The sequence below is a fragment of the Natrix helvetica genome (genome assembly GCF_964273705.1).
Source record: "Natrix helvetica genome assembly, chromosome: 2".
Lineage (NCBI taxonomy): Eukaryota > Metazoa > Chordata > Lepidosauria > Squamata > Natricidae > Natrix > Natrix helvetica.
In genome coordinates, this window is record NC_138552.1 from 154,285,854 (window position 1) to 154,312,113 (window position 26,260).

Genomic DNA, 26,260 nt, shown 5'->3' on the forward strand with positions numbered 1-26,260 from the left:
TTAGCATCCTTGTGGTCGGAAGTACATGAAAAACATTACTTCCACTTCTGGTCAGATAAATCAAAAAATAGCTGAGCTTGGCTATAGACCAGGGAGGAAAACATAAATGACAAACAAGGCATTTTTATCCAAAGATAGTGTAAGACAGGGGTGCCAAACTCAAGGCCCATGGGCCGGATTCAGCCTACGGGGTGCTTAGATCTGGCTCCTAGGTCCGACATGGAAACAGCCAAGGACCGGCCTGCAGTACCTCTGCCAGCAAAAACGGAGCTGCATTTTCACTGGCAAGAAGCTGTCACAGCCGAAAACGGAGTTCAAGAGCCTGTTTCCCTGACAGTGCAAGTTAAATTAATTCCCTTGCTTTTGGAGACTGAGGATATTTTTTCCCACCAATTCAAAACCTATACCTTGATTTTAAAGATCTGCATGACAACAGCTGAAAAAGAAGAGTAGCTGCAGATAAGGACACAGAAGATATGCAGCTAGCTCAGGATTTTAGTATCAGGCTAAACTGAGGAGGTGAACACAATTTAAAAGTGCATTCGAATATTTGTTTTTAAAAAACAGTTGAATGAGCAAGCTATTTCCTGCATTAATTTCCCAACTAATGTAATTATATAGCCACAAGCTTTGGCGCCTGATCAGTTAAAAGAACAGCCAGAAACAAAAAGCAAGTGGGGGGGAGGAGTCTGTGCATACCACATTAATGCCATATTAATCATCACATCTGATAGGAGTAAATGAGCTTTATTGTGGTTCCTGCTTTGCAAATCAAATTTGTAGCCACAGCTGATGCAGCTACACTCTTGGTCCTTAAAATATATGTGTTTTATTGGCATTTCTGTATAGCAGTCATTGTATGGAGATATTCGATATTTGTAGAAGAAACCTTGTTAAATTTATTTATTTATTTCCCTCCCTCTCTCCCGACCTACCTCTGCATTTAAGTAGCATTATTCTCTGTATCTGCTATTGTTTCCAGCTGTCATTTTATACAGACTGAAAATCACCCAGCTTATGGGACTGGCCTCCTTTTGAATAGTTTAGCGTTGGTTTCCTTTTTTTACCTCATAAGAAAATCAGTGTAATTTTTTTTTCAGCTAGCTTCAAACAAGCATAGCTGTTTTGTACCTCTGATACCATGAAGGACAGGTTTTTCAAACAATTGTCTCTTGTATTCATGCAAGAAATTACAAGTCCACACATTGTACTCATACAGTTTCAGGATAAGTGTATACTCAAGGAAATGAGACCAATGATGAGAAAAAAATTGGTTGAGTTATCTTGAAAAATGTATGGGTTGATTTGCAACAAGGGTGGATTACCACAACAGATGCAGTAATTCATTCTCCACACCCTTGGCATAAATATACCAGAAAGAAGCCTTAGATAGAGAAAGAACCAAGATATATTCATACATGCAGACTAAAACATATGAAGAACGGTTGCAGGATTTGTGTTTGGCTAGTCTAGAGAAAAGAAAGTGTAGAGGCGACATGATAGCAGGATTCCAGTATTGTATTTGAGAGGCTGCCAGAAAGAGAAGGGGGTCAATTTATTTTTCAAAGCACCAGAAGGCAAGACAAGAAACAATGGTTGGAAACTAATCAAGGAGAGAAGCAACCTGGAATTAAGGAGAAACTTCCTAACAGCGAGGACAAATAACCAGTGGAACAACTTGCTTTCAGAAGTTGTGGGTGCATCATCACTGGAGGTTTTTAAGAAAAGAAAGGGTAGTTACTTGTCTGAAATGGTATGGGGTCTCCTGTTTGAGCAGGGGCTGGACTAGAAGACCTCCAAGGTCCCTTCCAGTTCTATTCTGATTGATTGATTGATTGATTGATTGATTGATTGATTGATTGACTGACTCTTAGGCAAAGGGGTGGAGTACTGTCATGACAGTTGTCATTCACACTTTCAAGTCCTTACATTAGAAGTTTAATTATCCAGTCAGTAATATAGCTTACAAAAGCAATGGTCCTATAACTACCTAAATAGACCTTACTTTATTTATATAGAATAGAATAGAATAGAATAGAATAGAATAGAATAGAATAGAATAGAATAGAATAGAATAGAATAGAATAGAATAGAATAGAATGGAATAGAATTCTTTATTGGTCAAGTGTGATTGGACAAACAAGGAATTTATCTTTGGTGCATATGCTCTCAGTGTACAAAAAAGGGGGGGAGAAAAAAATACATTCATCAAGAATCATAAGATACAACACTTAGTGATAGTCATAGGTTACTAAATAAGCAATCAAATCATACTAGGAAACAAACAGAACAATATAAATTGTAAAAATACAAGCAACATGGTTATAATCATAAGGGGGAGGAGATAGGTAATAGGAAGGATCAGAAGAATAATAGTAATATAGTCTTAGTACATAGTATGACAGTGTTGTCGGAATTAGTTGTTTAGCAGAGTGATGACATTCAGGGAAAACTGTCCTTGTGTCTAGTTGTTCTGGTGTGCAGAGCCCTATAGCATCATTTTGAGGGTAGAAGTTGAAACAATTTATGTCCAGGATGTGAAGGGTCTGTAGATACTTTCACAGCCCTCTTTTTGACTCATGTAGTATACAGGTCCTCAATGGAAGGCAGGTTGGTGGCAGTTATTTTTTCTGCAGTTCTAATTATCCGTTGAAGTCTGTGTCTGTCTTGTTTGGTTGCAGAACCAAACCAGAGAGTTATATAACCAGGTAGGTAGTAATTTACAGACTCCAACAATTCATCCAGCCAAAATTGAAATTCCTTTAAATCAGGAATTTGCTCTAAGAAACAATTATGAAAAAGAAACTTGCCCTAATACATTACAGATAGTCCTTCACATACAATAGTTTGTTTAGTGACTGAAGTCACAACAGCACTCAAAAAAGTGACTTATTTTCCACATTTACAACCATTACGGTATCCCCATGGTCATGTGATCAAAATTCAGATGCTTGGCAACTGACTCACATTTACGACGTTTGCAATGTCCCAGGGTCATGTGATCATCTTGTGCGACTTTCTGACAAGCAAAGTCAATGGGGAAGCCAGATTCACTTACCTGCCATCTTACGAATTAACAATTGCAGTGATTTACATAACTGGGGCAAGAAAGGTCATAAAATTCACTTAACAAATGTCTCACTTAGCAACAGAAGCAATGGGCTCAGTTGTGGTCATAAGTCAAGGACTAGCTGTAGTTTAACGGATATTAGTACAATCTCAGATCTGTTGAACAAGAAACTTATATAGGCCAGTGCTTCAAGAAATATATGTTCACATTAACTATTTGATTGAAACTCAAATTTACCAACATACCAACACATGTATGTACCTTATTATCCTTATCAATTATTTATTTAACATAGCACTCTAAAGATTACTAAATTACTAATCACTAATTACTAACATTAACTATTTTTTTATTATCAACTTTCATATATCAGCCTATATCCTTCCAGTAATAATACAGTCTTATTTCTTTGTCATTTGTGGAATTGATCTTCTATTTATTTCCTTAATAAAATGTTTGTTGACTTCTCTCCGCACCTTGTTGCTTGTAGCATCACTTAAGTAATCTCGATGCCCTCCATCTGCTATTTTAATCAGCTTATCTTTGGTTGTCAATCGTGCTTCTGAGAAGTTTTTTCTCCTTAAATCCATCGTTTTTCCTCTTTCTTCTTCTTCCATGCCTTGAAATCTGGGGTAGAGTTCCTATCGATCTAATTCCCTTTTCCATACTCCCCTTTTCCCACTTTCAACCAGGTTCACTCCACTGGTAAAGTAATCAGTTGTCTTGTCTTTGTAATCATTTTCCCCTTCAATTTTTGGGACTCTGACCCCCATCATTTTTTGCTGTTATAAACTCTAATTTTTCCATCTTCTTCTCGATTCTCTCTGTTATTTCTAATAAATTTTGAATTCCGGCCAGGATGTTTTGTAAAGTTAATATTTCTTTTGAATATTGTGCCATTTGTAACTTCTAATTTTAGGTTTTCCCCCTTACCAGAGGGAGCCCCCTTGTGGAATACTGTGAAGACATTACCATGGCAACTCCACTGCGCTATACAGCAAAAGCCATTTTACGGCAGTACAGTAGAATCCATTTAAAGGCACACCAGGCTGCATTTTAACAGAACACACACTCTGAGTTCTTAGCCCCACAGTATTTTTCTCCAGAGAGTAAGTCATTCTCCAGAGAGTAAGTCATCTGTGTACCAAGTTTGGTTGAAATTGCTCAAGGCGTTCGAGAGTTATGCTGAAACACACACACACACACACACACACACACACACACACAAAGCCATTGATAGATAGATAGATAGATAGATAGATAGATAGATAGATAGATAGATAGATGATAGATAGATGATAGATAGATAGATAGATAGATAGATAGATAGATAGATAGATAGATAGATAGATAGATAGATGATAGATAGATGATAGATTACACAAACAAAAAGTCAGTTCTGGCTCTGAAATAAACTTGTCCAACGTTCCAGATTTGTTCGAACCACATCTCCCAGAATTGTCTCGCCAGTGACTAAGAATTCTGGGAACTGCTAACCTACTCCTGGGGAACACAAAATTGGAAGAAGTTTGCATTATTATGTTTATATGATAGTCTTCAGGGGGAAAAAATGGCTTCGTGGTTATTTGTAAGATGCATAAAAGATGATCCTCCACGTTTCTGCCCCTTTCATATTAAAATGTTTGTTTTAATAAGGTCTAGGATTTAAAGAGCAACTCCCACATGATATTTTCTGACTTTTGAAAGTCTGGAAAACAAGTCCCTTAGGCACGCGACATTTTAAAAAAAAATGCCTTGGAAATCCTTTTCTGTTCAAAAGCAGCGAGCTTTGTGAGAGGAAGATACTTCCAGGCTAGTTTGCTGCCTTTATGCAATGAAATCATGAGGATACTACTTCAAAATTTACAAAGCTATAAGCAATGTTAGGTAAAATCTAGTAGGTGGCAGGAGTTAGAATTCTCTGTATTTCTTTGCTGACATTTGGTGAATGTTCAGACTTCTCTAATCTAGATTTGATCACCCTAAACACTAACTATTAAATCAGCCTTCCTCAACCTACGTGATGGGCAAATATATGGATTTCAAGTTCCAGAATCAGCCAGCCAGCATAGACATCCAGAATTCTGGAAGTTCTCACAACTGGACAGCGCCCCCCCCTAGGTTAGGGAAAACAGTTTTAAACATGCTTATTAATCATCTGTGTTTTCTTGTCTTTGCATAAAGCACTACAGATAGTCCTCGACTTATGACTACAATTGAGCCCAAAGTTTATGTTGTAAAGTGAGACATTTGTTAAGTGAGTTTTGCTCCATTTTACAACCTTTCTTGCCTCAGTTGTTAGGTGAATCATTGCAGTTGGTTAGTAACCTGGTTGTTAAGTGAATCTGGCTTCCCCATTGATTTTGCTTGTCAGAAGGTCGCAAAAGAGGATCACATGACTTTGGGACACAGCAAGGGTCATAAATACGAACCAGTTGCTAAGCACCTAAAGTTTAATCGCATGATCATAGGGATGCTGCAAAGGTTGTAACTGTGAAAAACAGTCATAAGTCACTGTTTTCAGTGCCGTTGTAACGTTGAACGGTCACTAAATGAACGGTTATAAGTCCAAGACTACCTGTATTGCTGCGGTTAATTTTTTTTTAAATGCATTCATCTGCACCACTCCAATTCATTTGTAGGTTTAAACAGTTGCCATACAGAGCTGAGACGAAGGGTAGAGGACAAAACAACAAAACAGTATCATAAATTAGGGTATGAAAATTATCAATAATTTTTAAAAATTCATGCACCCTATGTTAAAGAAATGGGGACGCAGTGGCTCAGTGGCTAAGACACTGAGCTTGTCGATCAGAAAGGTTGGCAGTTCAGCCGTTCAAATCCCTAATGCTACGTAACGGAATGAGCTACTTGTACTTTGCAAAACAGTCCCAGAGATTTCAGAATCAGGAACTTCCTAACTGAACATTAGGGGTCCAATGACCTACATCAATTTAAAAAGATCTTCAGCTCAATAACTCTGAACTTAGATGATGTGTGAAAAAAACACAGTTCAGTCATGCCTGAAAGTAATTTTCGTCTAAGTCTGGGTGCCATCCATTATATTTTAAAGGTTTTAATTTCTATCAGGGAACTGTGGGTGGAATGGGGTGGGGATGAAATCTTAAGGGGAAAAAACTGTACAAGCCCAGGATTTTTTTTAAAAAGATTCTGACTCAGATTTTGGCTTATGCTCCTTCATAATTGCCATAAATCCTAGCTCTGAAAGAACACTAATTTGAACATAATTTGCCTCTTCATCTTACAGAGTGTATGGCTTCTAAATGCAGATGTTGCATTTGACAACTGAATAAGCAAAATGTAATCTTTGTGCATTGTGGATCTCAACCTTCCACTGGGAAAAACATTGGAAACTCTGAATGTTGGCTGACCATCCTTCCTTCTTCTAACCAATTCCATATGGAAAATTCTGAAGAACTCAATGAAGACTCCTTTTATCCAGAAGACAAGCCACCTCTGGGGAAAATATTTTCCTGGCTGATGATAGATTTCAGCACAAGATACCACTATAATACCATTTTAGTTCTACTAAAAAAAAAACCTTTGTTTTTCACCAACCAATCTCATTTCTACTTTTCAAATATAACAATGTTATTGACAGTGTTCCAAGAAATGACTCCATTTCAAAACAGAACTCTGAGGCAGATTCTCAAAGAACAATTTTTATTTTGGAGACATCATCTTGGCATCAACTGGTAGTAAGCCAACTCTGAGCTTTCCCGGGCTTTCCACCTAGATAAAAGTGAAAGTTTCACTTTCTCCCAAAACAATAAATCACATTATCCAATCCAGGCACTGGCTGGTTATCTGGCAACTCCTTCCTCCACCTCCAGCCAGCCAGCAGTTGGAATGTCCTTGACTTAGGAATTGACTAGTTTGTTTTAGTTACAACCCCCTGCCCCCTTCCAAGCTTCGTCAAGCTTGAAGAAAGAAAGAAAGAAAGAAAGAAAGAAAGAAAGAAAGAAAGAAAGAAAGAAAGAAAGAAAGAAAGAAAGATGGGAGGGAGGGAGGGAAGGAAGGAAGGAAGGAAGGAAGGAAGGAAGAAAGAAAGAAAGAAAGAAAGAAAGAAAGAAAGAAAGAAAGAAAGAAAAGAACTACAGAAAAGGAAAACTCCAATAGCCAGAACAACTTCAGGATTGACAGTTATTTTCTAAAAGAAGGAAACAAAATCAGTAACTTCCCTGCAGATGTTTGGATTTGCATAAAGAAGAATAAAATCACAATGTGTGTGGAAGTGAGATGAGAATAAAATCTTGAGTCTCCCAATCCTCTTGATCTTTCTCCTTATTTGATCAAGTAAGGCTTCAGGAAGCCATATTGAATGTTCATTCACCTGAATGATCTTACAAGCTGCTCTCTGATCCATCCCTTGGCCAGATCTAAGTTCTCTTCCAAGAAATGGAATTGGCCCTCATGCCATTTGGTGTTTTAAACATCAACAGAAGACCTGTCTGTTCTGCTCTGCATTCTTAGGAAACAAGTGTCCCCAGCAGGCTGGTGGCCTTCTAGACTGACATTTAATTGCCAAGAAAACTACATGAATGTGTCCATGAATTCGCCAGAAGTTGACCTCAGCCCACTGGGACTCTTCACCTTTATCTTTAAATGAACTCTGTTGAAAATGGTTGTATTCCTGTTGCTTTATTGCCTTGTTTTATGCTAGTTGCTTTGTTGTCATTGTTTTTATCTTTTCATTATTATTAAAGCAATATTGTGATATCACTAGAAGGAGCCAAATGAAATTTCATGGTCCCTACATTTTTCATTATTGCTCATCTACTGTGGCTTTAATGGGAGATGCAGCCTTGAAGTGCCCCAAAATTGTTCTGCCTGGTGGGTGTGAAGCAGGGGTGGAATTCAGCCGATTCACACCGGTTCGGGAGAACCAGATAATAATTTTGCATCTGGTTCGCCGAACTGGTTGTTGCAAGGACTGACTGCCCCCCACCCCCTCTCCCCTTCCAGGAGTCTCCATGTGGCCCGTTCATCATGCCAGGTAAGTACAGGGTCTGTGTGATCTGGGAGGGTAAAAAATGGGCCTCCTGGAAATCTGAAAACAGGCCATTTTCACCCTCCTGGAGGCTCAAGGAAAGTCTCTGAAGCCTGGGGAGGGCGAAAAATGGGTCTACCAGAAGTACTGGAAGTCCAAAAACAGGCCTGTTTCCAGTCTCCAGAGGGCCTCCAGAGTCTGTGGAGGCCGTTTTCACCCTCCCGGAGGCTCAAAGAAAGCCTCCGGAGCTTGGGGAAGGTGAAAACACCCCCCACCATGGTGCAGGAGGCAGAGTAATCTACTCCCACCATGGCTATGCCCACCCAGCAACCGGGCAGAGAACCAGTTGCTAACATTTTTCAATCCCACCCCGGAGTGAAGTATTAGCCTACTCTATTGACTTAGATGGATCAATGTTCTGCTCAGTCCCTGCTGCACACACCCTGCAAAAGCCAGGGTTGGGTTAGATTTCATGTATTTCACCTACCAGATGGTTCTTAGCTAGATTCTTGCAACAAGCTCAGTCCCTCAGAAGGCTGCTTTAATTTAAGTTCTCCACAGAAATAGGAGTTGAGGTTTACATTCCACGGCAAAACTGCTGTTGAAATGAAGGATATTCTCAAAAGCAGAAGAGGAAGAAGAAGCTGCTGAGGTAATCTGACATTAGTCAGGTTTTTCAGTACGTTCAAAATAGCTGGTTTTATCCTTCCCAGCACAGTCCCTGGCTAGATGAACACAAGTGATTTGAGTGACAGAGTGTGATTTTCCTGAGCAACAAAATGAGAAGTAGCTTTAGAAAAGAGGCCTGCCCGTTCCGGTTTGTTATACATAAAATGAACTGCTTCATCATTAATGGCCTTGGTCACAACATGCCACCCCAAGAATGGAAAAATCAGTCTCTTAATTCCCAATGGCAAAATTCCAATCAGTGGGCTGTAAAAGCAGGGAATATGGTCGGTTTATTTATTTATTTATTTATTTCGTAAACACAGTTCTAAATTAGAGGATTCCTGGGGGACAATTAGAAACCAGCCATATGACTTTTCTTCCTATGGAAAGGCTATTAAGCTTATTACACAAATTCCTTCCAGGCTTTAGGAACAGAGGCTATACTTGACAGAGTCAGGAACTTTCCTCCCAAAGCTGTTTACTCTGTTTTAATGAGGCTTGTGTGCTCAGAGAGTTTGATTAGCTTGACGGGAGGGTTTTTTTTTTCATCGCTTTCCCATTAGCAATTTTATCAAGAGACGAGAGTTACTGGTCATAGAGTAGCCGAAGCATTGACAAGCAGAGAAGCCAGCACAGGATTGGGAATTTGGATGGAAGAGCATTATTTCTAGCAGAGAGCAAGTAATTCCAGGCCGAATATCCTCCAATTTCTAATTTTTACTTGTGTTATGCGGAACACAGAAGGAGAAATGAGTATATGTTCACCTCCTTGAGTTGTATATGGAAAAAGAATAGAGGCAGGATGTAAAATAAATATCCAATCCTCCATTTCACAAAGCCTAGATGGAGAAAGCTCCCAAGGGAAGGTGGTAACTAATGAAAAGAATCAACAACAAATCTTGGTTTCTTGAGTAAAGCAAATAAAGTTCTGAACTGTGACCTAAGCCACCTGCTCTCTAGGTCCAGGACCCTCCTGGTTTGTGAAAAGCCTGAGAGAGTGTCTTGTGAGTGGGTTCTAATGGTGGTTAATTCTTCTTTGAGTGAGGAGATTATTTCTTTATCTCTTCAAGAGGACTTACTTTACCCCCTCTTCAAGGAAGCCACCACTGGATGGCACCCTACTGGACAATTTTCATCAAAAATCTAACCTGGACATTGTGCATCCATCTTGCTCGATTTCACCTTTCATCAGTTTTCAATACCATTGACCATGCCATCCATCTACTGGAGCTGTTATGCTTAGTTTGTCCACTTTCCTGAGGTCAATTTCAGTCAGGGGTGATTGGAAAGGGAAGGTTCTGCCCTTGGCCCTTACAATGTGGTGCCACAAAGTTAATTTTCCTATTTCATGTCTACATAAACAAGCCACTGGAGGCACCACAGGATGAGGTATCATTAGTACACTGATGACAACCACTGTATATCTCTGGTCCTAGCAAATTAAGCAATGCTGTGAATGGAATTCCTGGAACTGGATGAGGCACAACAGGGTTCAACTGGCAAGACTGAGTTGTCTTTAAATTTTGGGTCCTCCCAGTTCTAGCACTATGCTGGATTAGTTACCCTTGCCCCAGACAGACCCAGTGGGTAATATGGAGGGCTTCCTAGACTCAACTCCTTCTAGACGAACAGGTGGCAGTTGTACTAGGACGGCTTTTGAACAGCTTTGGGTTCAGCTCCTTCCTGAATTAGGAGGTTAGGGTTAGGGTTGCACAGAAGTGTCCATGTGGGTGGGCGGAGCATCCTGCCGCCGCTACTACCGGTTCAGCCAATCTGGTCCAAACTGGCAGCAACCCACCTCTGGCTCTATATGAGGATGCCCTTGAAGAGCATCCGGAAGCGTGAATAGGTGCAGCATGAGCAGTCATGTGTGCTCCTAGAAAAATACATATTACACCTCTGCTCTGCAAACTACATAGGTTGCCCATCTGTTTCTAGGTCCAATTCAAGGAGCTGGTAGTTGGATCTTTAAAGCCCTCCCAAATTATATCACCCCATCCTAATAAATCTGTCAAGGGAAGGATGTTATGAGTTTTATGAACAAAGGACTTGCATTTGGTGGGACCCAAGAGGCAGGACCTGTCCACAGAGGTGGGTTGCTCCTGGTTTGGCTCGGATCAGCCGAACCGGTAGTGGTGGCAGTGGGAGGCGTCGCCCGCCATCCCGGATGTTTCCGCGCAGAAGCAGCATACGCACACGCGCAAGCACAAGCAAACCAGTAGTGTTGGGATTTGAAACCCACCTCTGCCTCTCCGTCATGGTGCCCAACAGTCTACCTTCTGAAGTTAGGCTTGCTTCTTCCATGTTATTGTTTAAGAAAGTCCCTCAAGACTAGGTTAGGTCCTCAGGCCTTAGAATCTTTGGGAACTGGAGACATTCTTAGAGGCTCAACTGTGATTGATAGTCTCCCTCTCTCCGTGGTGTTTGTATAGTTCTTATTTTAATCATCATTTGTTAGTCTTTTATAATTATTTTTTTAAATCTACTTCGTGTTTATTCAATTGTATATTTCCCAGAGCCACTTTGTGTAAGATGGGTAGCCATATAAATATGATTAATGAATTAAATAAATTATGCTTTTTGTTTTTTTATAAAACAAAACATTTTGCAGGGTGGTGTTTTTTTTAGAAAATGTGAAATAAATTTTAAAAAAGGAAAGAAACAAGTTCTTTGCCTAAAATGCCTGGTTTTTTTCTTATCTTTTCAAAGACGCACACTGTACCGCTTATGTGACTCTGTAGCTAGGATTTGTCACATATATTAACACACATTTTATGACACATTTATAACCAATCCCAAACTGCAGTTAAGACGTCTTTTGTGGCCTGGATGAATTGTAATATAATAGGAATTCAGAATGTGTGAATTTCCTGCTAATCATTGCATAAATGGGACCCAATTGCAGCCAGAAATTATGTTCAAAATTACATGGCAGAAATGTACAGCTTTTCACACCAAAGCAATACCCTTAAAATGGCTTTTGTACAATTATCTCAAAGAGCTTGTCTTTCCTTCCTGTAGGGCACCATTCAGAGGCTGTCTTCTTTCTCTTAAATAAAAAAGCAAGAACAGAGGGAGGGAGAGAAGGAAGGGGCAAAAAAAAAATATTCTAGCTCAGAACAGCTGAATAGGTTTGAAAGGCCACTGTAGCTGGCCAGTGATAGCTATTCCCTTACTGAGCTCAGAGACAAAGACGTTAGCCACAGGTATTCTCCTTTTCAAGATTTTTTTTCCAGATGAGAAAGCATGGGATAATGACAGCATCACATTGGATTTACTCGGGCAAGCAGGCAGGCAGGAAAATGATCCAGACAAAAGCAAAAGAAAGTAACAACACGGTAACTTTTTCAAATGCTCACCCTTAACCACAGGATGGGGTGAGAAACAAAGGAGCTAATCAGAAATGTATACATCTATTTCTTGGAACAGAGCTTCTTGGAAGATAGAGAGCAAGCATTAAAGAATGGATAGATTTAATGAATTTCAGGAAATAGGGGTATCTTTACACAGATAAGAAATGCCACCCAGCTGGCTTCCGGAAGAGAGAGATGGCTTTCTGATCCCATTCGATGAATAACTTAATCACCACAAATAATAGTTTAAAAATATTAATACAACAATGGCTATTTTTGATTTTAATTTAATTAAAATAGGCAAAAATTAACATTTCTTGCGGATCACAAAAGTAGATAATACTTTTCAGCACCTCTTTTGCGATATGAGTATGTCACATCATCCTGATCATCACGATGGAGCTGTGAATTTTGAGAGTAAATTTTAAAGTGAATCGGTATCAAGTTGTGTCCAATTGCAATTCACTGACTAGGATATATTCCTAGCTTCATTGTGGGACATCATCACCACCTTTTATTCACTTTCTCATTGTGTTTCTGCCCTTTTTCCTGACTTGTAGGTCATTTTTCTTTGTGCCCTCTCGCACAAAGTATTTTGGGGAGCTTGAATTAGCTGGTTTCTAAGATTCACTATTAAATTTCATGTTTTTTTCAGGTTCTATAGCAACCCTAATTATTTCAGTGACCATAATGGTATTTTACCCGGTGCCAAAGGATAAAATGAACCACATTAATAATAAGTGCCAGGTGAAGATCTTATCATTTGTCTGAGCTTTTAATGAATAGCACATCTTACTTTATTTTCGTGATTGCTTGCTTATTTGATCTTTATACCTATTGCTTTATGCAGTTTTTCTGCCATTCAGTTCTTTTATCTGCTATTGTATTATTTATCTTGTGATGGTTCCTCCTAATGCTGTTATTTGTTGCTATTCTTGTTTACACTATTTCTGTTTAATTTTCTAGAATGTGTTAAAGATGGAAAAGGGTTGACATTCTTTATATAATCATAATTAATGTTGGAGATGGCTTGAAGACAAAAGATACTGCTGAATACAGAAAAAAGAAAGTGGCTGTTTAATCTGGTGCAGAGTTTTTTTTCTTGCCTCAATGCACAAACCATCCTGATTTCTCCAACTATCATTTAAAAGCTTAACTGTATTTCTGCTCTTTGACAACAGAGTAGATAACAAGAGACATCAGTGAATGACCTGGCCCTACAGCTAAAATATTAGGTATTTTGCCCAACAATGCTGAGTGTAATGTAATATTTGCAATACTTTTTACTGGCAAATGCATTTGGAACTAACTCTGAGCTGGAATCATTACATGACACCTTGCCTAATTTTGGGACGTCTGTTTCTTCTTCGTTACTATGATTGTTGCTATAATTGTCATTGTCATCATCTTCTTATCCCAATCATCTTAATATAGTGAGCTGTAGGGAGCCCAAAAGTTTGCACATCCTGTCATGTCATGTTGAGTATTCTGAACAAGGGAATACTCCGGCCATGTTTTTAAAAGTAAGTGGCTCATAGAAATTTCTACCTTTATGGGAAAGGAGAGATCATGTTCCAGGAAAAAGCTTGCACAATTATGAATCAGATTGTTGTACTGGGAAAATATCAAAAATGGAAGAAATTTGTTCTTGCCAATGGGTTATATCGTAACTGCAAAAGAATCTGACTGGTCAGTTTTGAAGATATCCATCTTATTGCTTCAATCTTCCCAATCTGGTATCTTTCAAAATAAGATTGGGCTGCCAGAGACTTTCGAAAGTGTGGAAACAGTGATTAGGAGTTAAGAATCTCAGTTATAAAACAAATTACAAACTGAAGGATTATTCCTAAAGTGTTTTTAGTTTTTATTGAAAAGAAATAATGTGGCACACCTTAAAAGCAGAATGGGACAAGTTGCCACCACCAACTAGCTGCAGTGAACTGACCATGGCCAACTTGCCACAGCCAATTCATCTTGGCCAACTTGCCGCAGGACAACTTAACAATTGCATTTAATTATTTAAAATAAAATTTAAAAAATATTTTAATTTTTGCTATTCACATATCATTCTGTTCCTCTTTTTGCATCCTTTTTTAAATGATTCTTCTCCGCCATTTCTTTGATATTAGTGTAACTCTTGTCCCCCAGCGAGTTGTTCTGCAGAGAGTTGGCTATGGTGAGCTATCCTGCAGCAAGTTGGCCACAGCAAGTTGGCTCCTGCGAATTGTCATAGACTCCCTTAAAAGACTGCATCTGAGTTAACATCTCAAGTCATCAAATCAAAGATCACCAATGCCTTATTTTTCAATTCTTTTACTCTATAATATTTATTCTATGTGGCCCTTTGTCTAAAACCTACACAACATAATAATTAAGTTAATTAAATCATGCTTTTTTATTGTTGTTTGTTTCTAGTTCCTCTTAAATAGTTTTTAAAACTTCCTTCTGTGGTTGCTTTTTTTCTTTCTTTAGGGCTTGTTTATGCTACGTTTAAGTTCGTCATACAATAATGTTTACTAATTTGGCTGAACTTGCTTAGTTAAGGATTGTTGTATTATATGAAGGTCTTTGTTTTGTGGATGTTATTTTACCCTTTGAAGGCACATAATATTTATGTTTTTACTTCCGGTTCCTGCTGGTGACAGACTTGTTGTCCACTGCTCGTCTCCCCGGTGGGCTCTGTAAGGAGCACAGGGGGCCCTGGAGGGGTCCCCTGCCAAAGGGCAGCTTGCTGAAGCCCCCCGGAATCGGCGGCAGCCGGCAGGGGTGCTTTTCAGCTTCGCCTAGGAGCCAGGGAACAGAGGGAGGGCGAGGGACAGCGTTGTGCTGTCCGCCCTTTTGCCGAATGGATCCGGAGGAGAGAGTGTACCTGGAGAAGTGCGGCTGGAGCCTGGTGGTGGGGAATCCATCCTGAACTCTCTGATCGTTATTTTACCCTTTGAAGGCACATAATATTTATGTTTTTTCACACATCTAATCTGTTGAAGCAGAGAGGTGGAATATAGTGATAAAGAAGAAATAACACAGAACTAACAAAGATCTCCCACTTTGGGTATTATCTAAGCTAATTACTACATAATGTCCTTATGAAAGAATTATAATGGATTGGGAAAGACTAATCATTGTGAGATTGGATTAGCAAAACCGGGAAGGCAGATTCATGCTCTGTTAAACTTGAGAGAGCGGTTTTATGAAAAAGCAGACAAGCACCAGAGAAGATCTTCAAAATAATAAACAAGAATGGATATGAAAGGTTGTCCTATTCCTGCTGCTATTGATTGTGTGGTGAGTGGATTGGATTTAGTAAAGATAGATCTGGCTCTCAAGAGTTTTGCCCTGGCAAAAATATTTCACTACTAGTGTTATTAATGGAGACGGTTGGATAAAATTGCAAACAGGTAATTCCAAAATTCAGGTAGAGAATAGACCTGATTTTCCAGACCCAAATTCTGGCCCCATAAATTATACCAGCTGGCATATCCCCCTCTACTTTCAATGAGATGGAAAAGTATAGGAATAAAATACTATAAGTCACCAATACGCACTTCTTTCTAGACATGTAATAGGAGTTCTCCAATTTCTTAGCTCCACTGAGAATTGCTCTATCTACTAGTATTAAGTCATCTGAAAGAAGAATTTGTTCAGATTTGTGCTGAATGTTTGAATGTTTATAAATAAAGCTACATTTATAATATAAGGTTTTCCAGTGTGGAAGTAATATACTTCTTGCATATTTTAATTGCTAGACTCCTAACAGAATTTTGGAGCTAACTTTCTGAATTTAACTAACAATCTAAAACAATATTGGCATGTAATCTTAAAGAGAAGATTGAAAAGGCGAATCTTGAAACTTTGTATATTCATAGCCACCAGATTATGCAAGTGGCCAATACAATACAATACAATACAATAGTAGAGTTGGAAGGGACCTTGGAGGTCTTCTAGTCCAACCCCCTGCCTAGGCAGGAAACCCTATACCGTTTCAGACAGATGGCTATCTAACATCTTCTTAAAGACTTCCAGTGTTGGGGCATTCACAACTTCTGGAGGCAAGCTGTTCCACTGATTAATTGTTCTAACTGTCAGGAAGTTTCTCCTCAGTTCTAAGTTGCTTCTCTCCTTGATTAGTTTCCACCCATTACTTCTTGTTCTACCCTCAGGTGCCTTGGAGAATAGTTTGACTCCCTCTTCTTTGTGGCAACCCCTGAGATATTGGAATACAAATACATTATATGTTTAGATCTCTCAACAGAAAAGTAGAATTTAAAATGTTGTGATCTTATAAAAAAATAACTGTATAAATTATCAAGGAACCACTGATGATATAAGGTTTTGTTGAAACACAGACTTCCTTTGCAATATTTTGGAGCAGCCAATATCTGCACAATACTTGATCGCATGCCTTCCTTGTTATATTTTGCTCTTGCAATTGATTTAGGTTCCCTCACTTTCCTCCCTGCAGCTATTTTGTGCCTGTTATTGCATATATGCAATTATTTTTATACTACTATAAATGTATATGAAAATGAAGCAAAGAAAGCAATCCGTACCAAAAGGTGTGCTAGAATATGTCTACTTTCTTGCATGGCTGTGCAGAGTCCATCTATAGTATAGCTAGGCTTTCATTGTGAGCCCTCTGGTTACCAAAGATTTTGAAAAGATCAATAATGTGTTTTAGTTCAGTGATGCAGCTAAATCATCTTTGCTCAGTCATTGTATGAGTTTATAAGGAAGGGACAAAGCAGAGTCATCAAGGTGAATCCGCTCCATGAGACAGAAATCCGAAAGTGCTTTAGACCTGATTGCAGGTATATTTATCCACTTTCTCCATGACTGCACAAGTATGAAAGATCAAAGATCTGAACTCTTTTCTGTGTCCTGATAATATGGATACTGGAATGCAAAATTTTAGCCCCCCCAAAAAGGCTAAATCTGATGGAAAAACAATTAGTGACTCAGATTCAAAATGATAAAGATTGCTGCAGCATTCTTTTAAAAGATAGATTCCCCTTGCACATATGTGCTAGTCGTTCCTGACTCTAGGGGGTGGTGCTCATCGCCGTTTCAAAGCCAAAGAACTAGCGCTGTCCAAAGACGTCTCTGTGGTCATGTGGCTGGCATGACTAAACGCCAAAGGCACATAGAACACTGTTACCTTCCCACCAAAGGTGGTTCCTATTTTTCTACTTGCATTTTTACGTGCTTTCAAACTGCTAGGTTGGCAGAAGTTGGGACAAGTAATGGGACTCACTCCGTTATGCGGCGCTAGGGATTCGAACCATCGAACTGCCGACCTTTCTGATCGACAAGCTCAGCGTCTTAGCCACTGAGCCACCGTGTCCCTTTTTCAAGAATTATTTAGGGTTGAACTAAAGATGACAGAGAAATCCATCACAGATTTATTTTCAGTAAAAGTAGAAGTCATTGTGGTGCAAGTAGAGAAATACCATAGAGTCCCCCAGCATTTACCTAAAAAGAAAATGTGTATTTTTCCATCCTCCAAAAAGTATTTGTTTGATCATCACTTTTAGAACAGTAGGAATATCAGATAGGGGCTACAAAAATCCAGATGAGACGACTAGATAGCACTAGAGATATTTTATATCTCTTTCCCACTGTCCAGTGATTATCTATATTTATAAAGATTCAAGGTGTCCTAATCTAGAAATCAAAATATATCATGTAAGGAAATATCAACTAAAATGAGATCAATCTGAATTAACCTTCATTCTCAGAAGCCATTGAAATGCTATGTTAGTACAACACACTAATTTTCTTGTTTCTATGCTTGAACCTATGTTACATACCATGATGATGTAAGGATGAACTACAGCTTTTGTTATTGCAGACATGGCTGTTGCCATAATCACTTATACCCAGCTGTTATACCTCTTGTCTCTCGGTCCATCTTTTATTCATGGGGGAATAAATTATTATGGAATTAGTTAATCAATCTTGACACTTATCTGAAAGAATTAATCAATCAGTTCCAGGGCTGTTTACCAGGATGTTCTCTCCAAGGGACCAATAAATTATACATAAATACCTGACAGCAATTATTGGGAAGAGGTAGAGTTACCAGACTCAACAGAGGACAGACTTCTGTGCCTTTAATTGTTCTATTCTGTATTGGACCTGGCAACAAACAATACTCTTCTTGGAATTAAATCTACCTGACTTACCAAATCAAGGTGCCAGGTTCTCCAAGGAAGTGTATTTTGGGCATGAACACATAACAGATTTCAAAAGGACCACAAACCAGATGCTCTGTGCCTTCAACACTAAAAAAAAAAAAAAAAACACCTGGTCATATTTTATAACACCTGGTGAACAGAAGGATCATGTGCAAACTGTTTCTCATATAATTATGGGTGATCAAAATTCAGATATAAGGAATTAAAGTACCCTGTTCCATTAGACAAGTCCCTGTTTTCCTTCATTTATTTGCAAGTGATATGGGAACCCCTGTTGCAGGCCTGCATTAAGATCATAAAATTATGACTTAAGCTTCATTGCAGACATACACAGTAGATGCATAAGTATTTCATCACCCAAAACATTTAATGAAATTGTGATGACTCATGTAGTTCTACTTTGAACTTACTATTAGGCTGTCTTCCTAAATGAATTGCTTGGACCTGATCCTCTAGGGCAGTATTTCTCAACATTGACAATTTGAAGAGGCATAGTCAGGCTGGCTGAGGAATTCTGGGAATTGAAGTCCACACCTTTTCAAACAGCTAAGATTGAGAAACACTACAAATAGACTGCCAACAAAAGTGTGTATAGTCAAGGCTATAGTTTTCCCAGTTGCAATGTATGACTGTGAAAGTTGGACCATAAGGAAGGCTGAGTGCCAAATAATTGAGGCCTTTGAACTATGGTGCTGGAGAAGACTCCTGCGAGTCCCTTGGACTGCAAGGCCATCAAACTGGTCAGCCCTAGAAGAGATCAACCCTGACTGCTCTTTAGAAGGCCAGATCCTGAAGATGAAACTTAAATACTTTGGCCACCTAATGAGAAGAAAGGACTCACCGAAGAAAAGCTAATGCTAGGAAAGATTGAGGGCAAAAGAAGAAGGGGACAACAGAGAATGAGGTGGCTGGATGGAGTCACCAAAGCAGTCAGTGTGAGCTTAAATGGACTCCGAGGGATGGTAGAAGACAGGAAGTCTTGGAGGAATGTTGTCCATGGGGTTACAATGGGTCGGACATGACTTCACAACTAACAACAACAAATAGACTAACTCAAAAGATTTCAGAAGCCCCCCCCCCCCTCAAAAGAAGCCACACCAAGTTTTCAAAAGCTTTAGACCAAAGAGTCAAAGCCTCTGTGTTCATTTAATCTTTTCTGAATAGAAATGAGAAACACATATACAATCCTATTTTAAATGCATGGTTATTTAATGTAATGTTTAATGTCAGCTTATCTATGTTAAACGTAAATAAATGGGCAATATTTCTATTTCATGAAAATGACACAGTTATCCATTTGTTATGACTCTATTTATTGTAAGTAGAGATTTCTATCTATTTCATAAAACGCCTTATTCACTTCCTTCCATCACCAGAAACGGATCCCTCTCTCTCATACTGAAGGATCTGGAGGGTGCTTGAAAGTAAGAGGTGCTACTTTATTTTCCTTCCTCATCATAAGTTATGGTTCTGGGGTTTTGTTCAATATTAATATTAATTTCAAGGCAAATATATATATATATATATATATATATATATATATGTATATGTATATGTATATGTATATGTATATGTATATGTATATGTATATGTATATGTATATGTATATGTATATGTATATGTATATGTATATGTATATGTATATGTATATGTATATGTATATGTATATGTATATGTATATGATGTATATGTATATGTATATGTGTGTGTGTGTATGTATGTATGTATGTATGTATATATATATATATATATATATATATATATATATATATATATATATATATATATATATATATATATATATATATATATATATATATATATATATATATAAAAGGGATTGTTTGTATTACGGCTGGAAAATCTTAGATGTTTTCAAACCCAAGGATAACGGAAAACATCTCATTTGGGGATATTTGTACTCTTATTATAAATTTACCTGAAAGCACAGACCTTTAAAAAATCTTCTGTACCTATATAATCTATGCCTATAAACGTAACATACCAGCTTGCCTGCTCAGCCTGTCATCTGCATCTACATTCTACAAATCACAGATAAGGAAGAAAGAGACTTACCATATAATTTGTTATGATAATGAAGGCAAGAGACTAGTCAGTTATTACTGGTAAATAAGTAGTGATCCTTTCATCTGCTGTCAAGCATAGTGGCATGAATTATGGCCCAGAAAGCTGCTATCAGCTCAATCATTTCCTGCCTCAGACAATTTTTTTTTAAGTGTGTAGGGCGTGTATGTGGGGAAAAGATGCCTCCTGGAATTGATAGGTGTCTGATCAAAGAGCCCAAAACTGTCAAAAGCCAGCAAGAGTTACCAGCCCAATTACCTTTGATCTCTGCCAAGTCTAGGCCAAAAAGTCTATTTGTCTAAAAGCATGAATGAACTAACGTTGCAATCTGTGAGGGACAAAAATAGCTTTTTAGATGGGCCTGATCTGGGAGGAAGCTTAATTCTTGCTGAGCACAGCAAAAATAAATTCTGAGAAATGTATTAAAAAATGATTTCCATAAATATCCTTCCCCAGACTCCATCTGGAAAAGTTTGTTTTCTCCCACCTCAGAGGAGACAAGTAAACAAGAATTAAAAACAAGGTCAGAAATGCAGCCGTTAAACTAAATATCTGCAGTAGAGTGTGCTTTTTTTAAAGGAGAAATGTAATGTTTGTAGAGAAAATATATTCAGAACATTTGCTATGTTTGTATGGCTTTATGTTTCTGTGAAAAGAACAATGGAATTTTATTTTTGTTTTTTTGAAAATATTAAGCTAGATACAGTTTTAAATAAATACAAACATACATACCCTTCCAACATGATTAAGTATTTCAGACTGAATGTTTTTCACAAGACTAATATGTTCTATTTTATTCCTGTTGTTACGGAATCGCCAACTTTATTATGTGATCAAAATGATGAAAAAATGTAGACACACATAGATTTTATAGCTAAGAACCAAGAACCTATTGCAGGAAACCTATTAACACACAACCAAGATTGTTTAGGAACATTATAGAGTCTTTGGACTTCAGTTTGATGCTGCATATGTCTTATCAAAACCTTTCCATCAATGAGTTGATTCTGATAAGTCTTCTCCAGACATAATCAGAGGTGCCAGGGTTATATCCTGGGAACTGCATGCAGAATATTCCATTGCATTGGAGAAAAGGCAGTTGCCAATGCTACCAAGTGCAGCTTATATTTTTTTAACTTCCTTCCTTCCTTCCCCCTTCATATTGTTCATGCAATAAATACATTTATTAAAGTACATTTAATAAATAAATAATTATACTAAAGGCAGTAGACTCTAACTTTTGCCCATGAAGACAAAATAATTCAGTTAGACCATTAAATTAGAAGGTGGTTAGTAGATAAGACTGTACTCAAGTTTTCCTTATTCCTAAAGAAAACATTCTGAGGTTATTGTCTCACATGTAAAAGCTGCTCTACATATAGCACAAAACCAGATTATGGTTATATTGGTTTGGGTTTACTCTTTCATATAAAGCCAGAAAAGCATGGCTTGTGAACCATGGATTATTGTTGAATCCACGTGAACCCAGGCATTGTGGCTGATCCGGGATTAAAGCAAATTAGGGTTTAGTGTGATTTAATGCACCCAGCCACAGAATCAGGAGTGAAAGAATCCAACAAAAACCGGTAACATATGATTCTGCTGAGTATGTATTTCAATGTCCTATATCTATTTATTATGAAAGAAATTCCTTCAGATGCCCAAATCATCATGTTCACTTACTATACATGAATATAATATCAATTTTCCCCACAAATAATATTATATACAACTGTATATGTAAGTAGGTGTGATTAGATTATGAATTATTAATTTTATTGCAGCTCAGCTCGGGGTATAAAATTTGTAGTTATCACTGTCAACTGCAGAAAGATTCCCACATTAATCAATATTATTATTGCCTTCCCATATATCAACTTTCCTTGCCAACAGTTGTACAGGTTCTTTCAATATTTTAGTTACATTGGGATCCAACTGATAGTTGATCATAACGATAACTATATATTTTCTCTTTATGCCTCAAATATAGAACGTATGGAAAATACACAAGAAGAGAAGCAATTATGTTTAGTTATCAACACACATTTTTATTTTATTTTCAAATTTAGAGAGTGCCCATATCACTCACAGAGCAAGTTATTAAGTGAGAAAGTGGGTATTACAAGTTTCCAAGTAAACCTTCTTATCTCATCCTGCCACAGAAAAATGTTATTCAATACCTTTAAGACTAAATTATGAGTCATGACAAATTTTAATAAAATTACTGTCTGCATCTTATATTTGGATTCCCACAGATTTTAATTGAGGCAGAGGGGTTAGTTTAAACCTATTTCTTTCTTCCTTGTAAAAGGAACACTATTTTCAATCCTTGTATTAGACTATTGTCCACTTGAAATCTAGTCTAAAAAAGCAATTCAAAGAAAGTTAGAGATAATTAAAACAGAAGAGAAATTATACTTCAAAATGGAGAAGAACGGTTTCAGGAACTGGGTATGTCTAGTTTAATAGAAAGAAGGACTAGGGAAGACATGATAGCAGTGTTCCAATATCTCAGGGGTTGCCACAAAGAAGAGGGAGTCAAACTATTTTCCAAGGCACCTGAAGGTAGAACAAGAAGCAATGGGTGGGACTTCCGGTTCTGGCTGCGGTTCGTGACGGGCAAGCTTTGCTCGCCCCGCGCACTCCTGGTGGGCTCCCCTTTGATCGGGGGGGCACAGGACACCCTGGAGGGGCTCCTGCCGAGGGGGCCGCATAGCGGGGGATCCCCTGTGTCGGTGGCGGCCGGGGGGCTCCCCGCATCGCCCTAGGCACCGGGAGGCAAGAGGGGAGGCGCCGCGGCGTCTTTGCGTTGAGGCAGTTGGATGAAATTCAAGATTCGAAGGACACAGTTTAATGTGGTGAGATGGAGATTCCCCCCGTTCCCTTTGATGAGTGAAGGGGAAAAAAAACTGTCAGCCTTTTAGAAAAACTTTCAACTTGTGGCTGGGAAGTGTGATTGGAGGGAGGGGGATTTCCCCCCCCTTGGACAAGCGGCTTTAAACTGTTTTTCTCCCTGCCCCCAGAAGAGATGGGGGGGAGCCCTGGAATGGAATCACCCTCATAGCAAACAGCAGATCTCCTTTACTGCAATTGTGAAAATGAGGTGATGATCTGTTTTTTAAAAAAAACTTTGAAAACTTTTGCCTTCGGATCCCGGAGCTGGCAGGGCAAGATGGCACACTTCCGTTGTCTTCATGTACTTTGAAATTTGACTCCACCCACAGAAATTTCAGGCATTTTGGCTTGGTCTCCGTGACACTCAGAGAAATCTCATGTTACACTTTACCCTGGACTTGGAACAAAGGATTTTATTGCTTTATTGCCTAGGTCCCTATCTGCCTGGGCTCCCTGCCTCTCGATCTCTCTCGGCTAACCACCTTTCCAGTTGTTTCTTCTCTGTACTGACATCTTCATCTCTGAGTTTTGATTACTACAATGCCACCTAAAAGACCACCACGGGGGAAGCTGGGGCTGGACATCTTCAATGTCCAGCCCCAGCGAACAACAGACATTAACTTCTTTGCTCCAGCCTAAGCCTTCTGAGGTGGACTTTCAACAGATGTTTGAACAACTCTTAAAGGGGCAGGAGGACTTAAAAAACCAACTGAAAGAAATGAACGAGCAGCTCAGAGAGAATAAAGATCGTGCGATCCAAAACTCACAGAGACTGGAACTTTTGGAGGAGGGGACGGCTGAGATGAGGAGAGAGGTGAAGGGGGTCCAGAAAGGAAATCAAGAACTTGAGAACCACCAGATAAAAACGGAATTTGAACAAATGTCTTTTTTTCTTAGATTTCAAAATGTAATTGAGGCTGATGATGAAGATTTGAGGGATATTATGACTAATTTATTGGCTGAATATACTAAAAAAGACAGACAACAGATGGGGTGGGACATGGACCTGGTTTATAGAGTAAACTCAGCATATGCCAGAACACATAACGTTCCAAGGGAGGTACACATTAAATTTCTAAGAAAGACCACAAGAGACGAGATTCTGAGTGCACAAAGGGGACAAGCATTAAAATACAAGGATAGAGAAATAGCCTTTCTGAAACAGATCCCAAAGAAAGTTCGAGATAAAAGAAAAAACTATTCGCATTTAGCGAAGAAATTATACCAGAAAGGGGTGTGGTTTAGATGGCTTTTTCCAGAAGGTATGCTAATATTCTGGGAGGACACGAGAGTTAGAATTAATACAACTTCTGAGGCTGAGGCCTTCATGGAAAAAAATAAAGTCCTCCTAGATAAACCTGATGACACTACATCGGACATACAGGACACGGGAGGTGCCGGAGCTCTACCGGGGGGAGGAGAAGAGGCAACATTGAGAAAACTCAGATCACAAAAATGAACTTGAAAATCTGTTTGATATAAAATGATTGAAATTATTTTAAGATAAAAGTTTATATGCTGGCAAAATACTAATAAGTAACAACAATCTAATGTATTAATAAATGAAAGTTATGAGAATGGGGGAGAGGGCCATCTCCTGCATAATGTAACTGTCAAAATTTGAACTTCATCCACTACCCCTTTCCTTGTATTTTTTTTTAAACCAATAAAATTTTGTTTAGAAAAAAAAAGCAATGGGTGGAAACTAATCAAGGGGAGAAGCAACTTAGAACTGAGAAGAAACTTCCTGACAGTTAGAACAATTAATCAGTGGAACAGCTTGCCTCCAGAAGTTGTGAATGCCCCAACACTGGAAGTCTTTAAGAAGATGTTGGATAGACATTTGTCTGAAACAGTATAGGTTTCCTGCCTAGGCAGGGGTTGGACTAGATGATCTCCAAGGTCCCTTCCAACTTTGCTATTGTATTGTATAGTAGCTTGTTCTTCGTTTGCTACTCTCACCAAAATGGCCTGGCAGGTTTTTGAAAAAAATAATAATGAAACCTCTGGAACTATTTTAACAACTAAAAAGTAAGAATGAATATATACTAATCATTTCAAAAGCTTTTTCTTTTAAAAAAAATCACTGTCAGGGTTTTATTTTGTTTTAAATAAAAAGATAGGATTCAGTTTACCCATTCTAGGGATTAGAACTGTTTTGGAGATGTGGTACGGAAGCCCAGCCTTATTCCATGTTCGAACATGTCCCAAAGCCTCTGAGGTTTTTCACATGTTGGGCAGGATTGTCTTCAGGAATTGTGAGCATATATAGCTGAACTCCCTCACAAGCATTTGTAAGCTTTTACAATCAGCATGTGAAGTTATCAAGATAAGGATTATACAAGTGGATGCAAATAAATAAATTGCAGGCCTCTGAGGATGTAATATTATAGGAGTGGGCTATGCAGATTGCTCACAATAAATTTTTAGTTCTCAGGTGTGCAATTTAATCACTTGCATAAAGCTTTTATCTTCAGCCAAAACTGAAATGTTATTGATTCTAATAGAAAATAAAAGTCTACCTTTTTTACCATTTGGGATCATAATACACATATCTTACCCTCAGTTTTGCTTATTTTCAGATAATGTGAAAGCATTTTTCTATTATTATTATTTCATCTCTATTATTAAATGATACGAAAAGGAAAGGAAGACGAGTAACAGACTAACAATATGATTTTACAGATGTCTCATCAGAAGTCAGTCCTACTGAGACCAGTGTGTTTTGCTCTCAGGAAAATGGGTGTACAATTGCAGCTTAAGAAAAAAATAGTTTTTTAAAAAAAAATCCAAGCATGGAACAGATGAGGTTGATGTGATTATTCATGGAATAATTGACCTCGAGGTAAATCATTCCAGAACTGACTCTTAAATTAAAAGATAAAATCAACTGTACTCTGTAACTAAACTCAACATTCAAGGCCAAATTACTGGATTCTATCCCAGCCAAGAGACATCCATGGTCACCCAGGCAGTGCCAGGA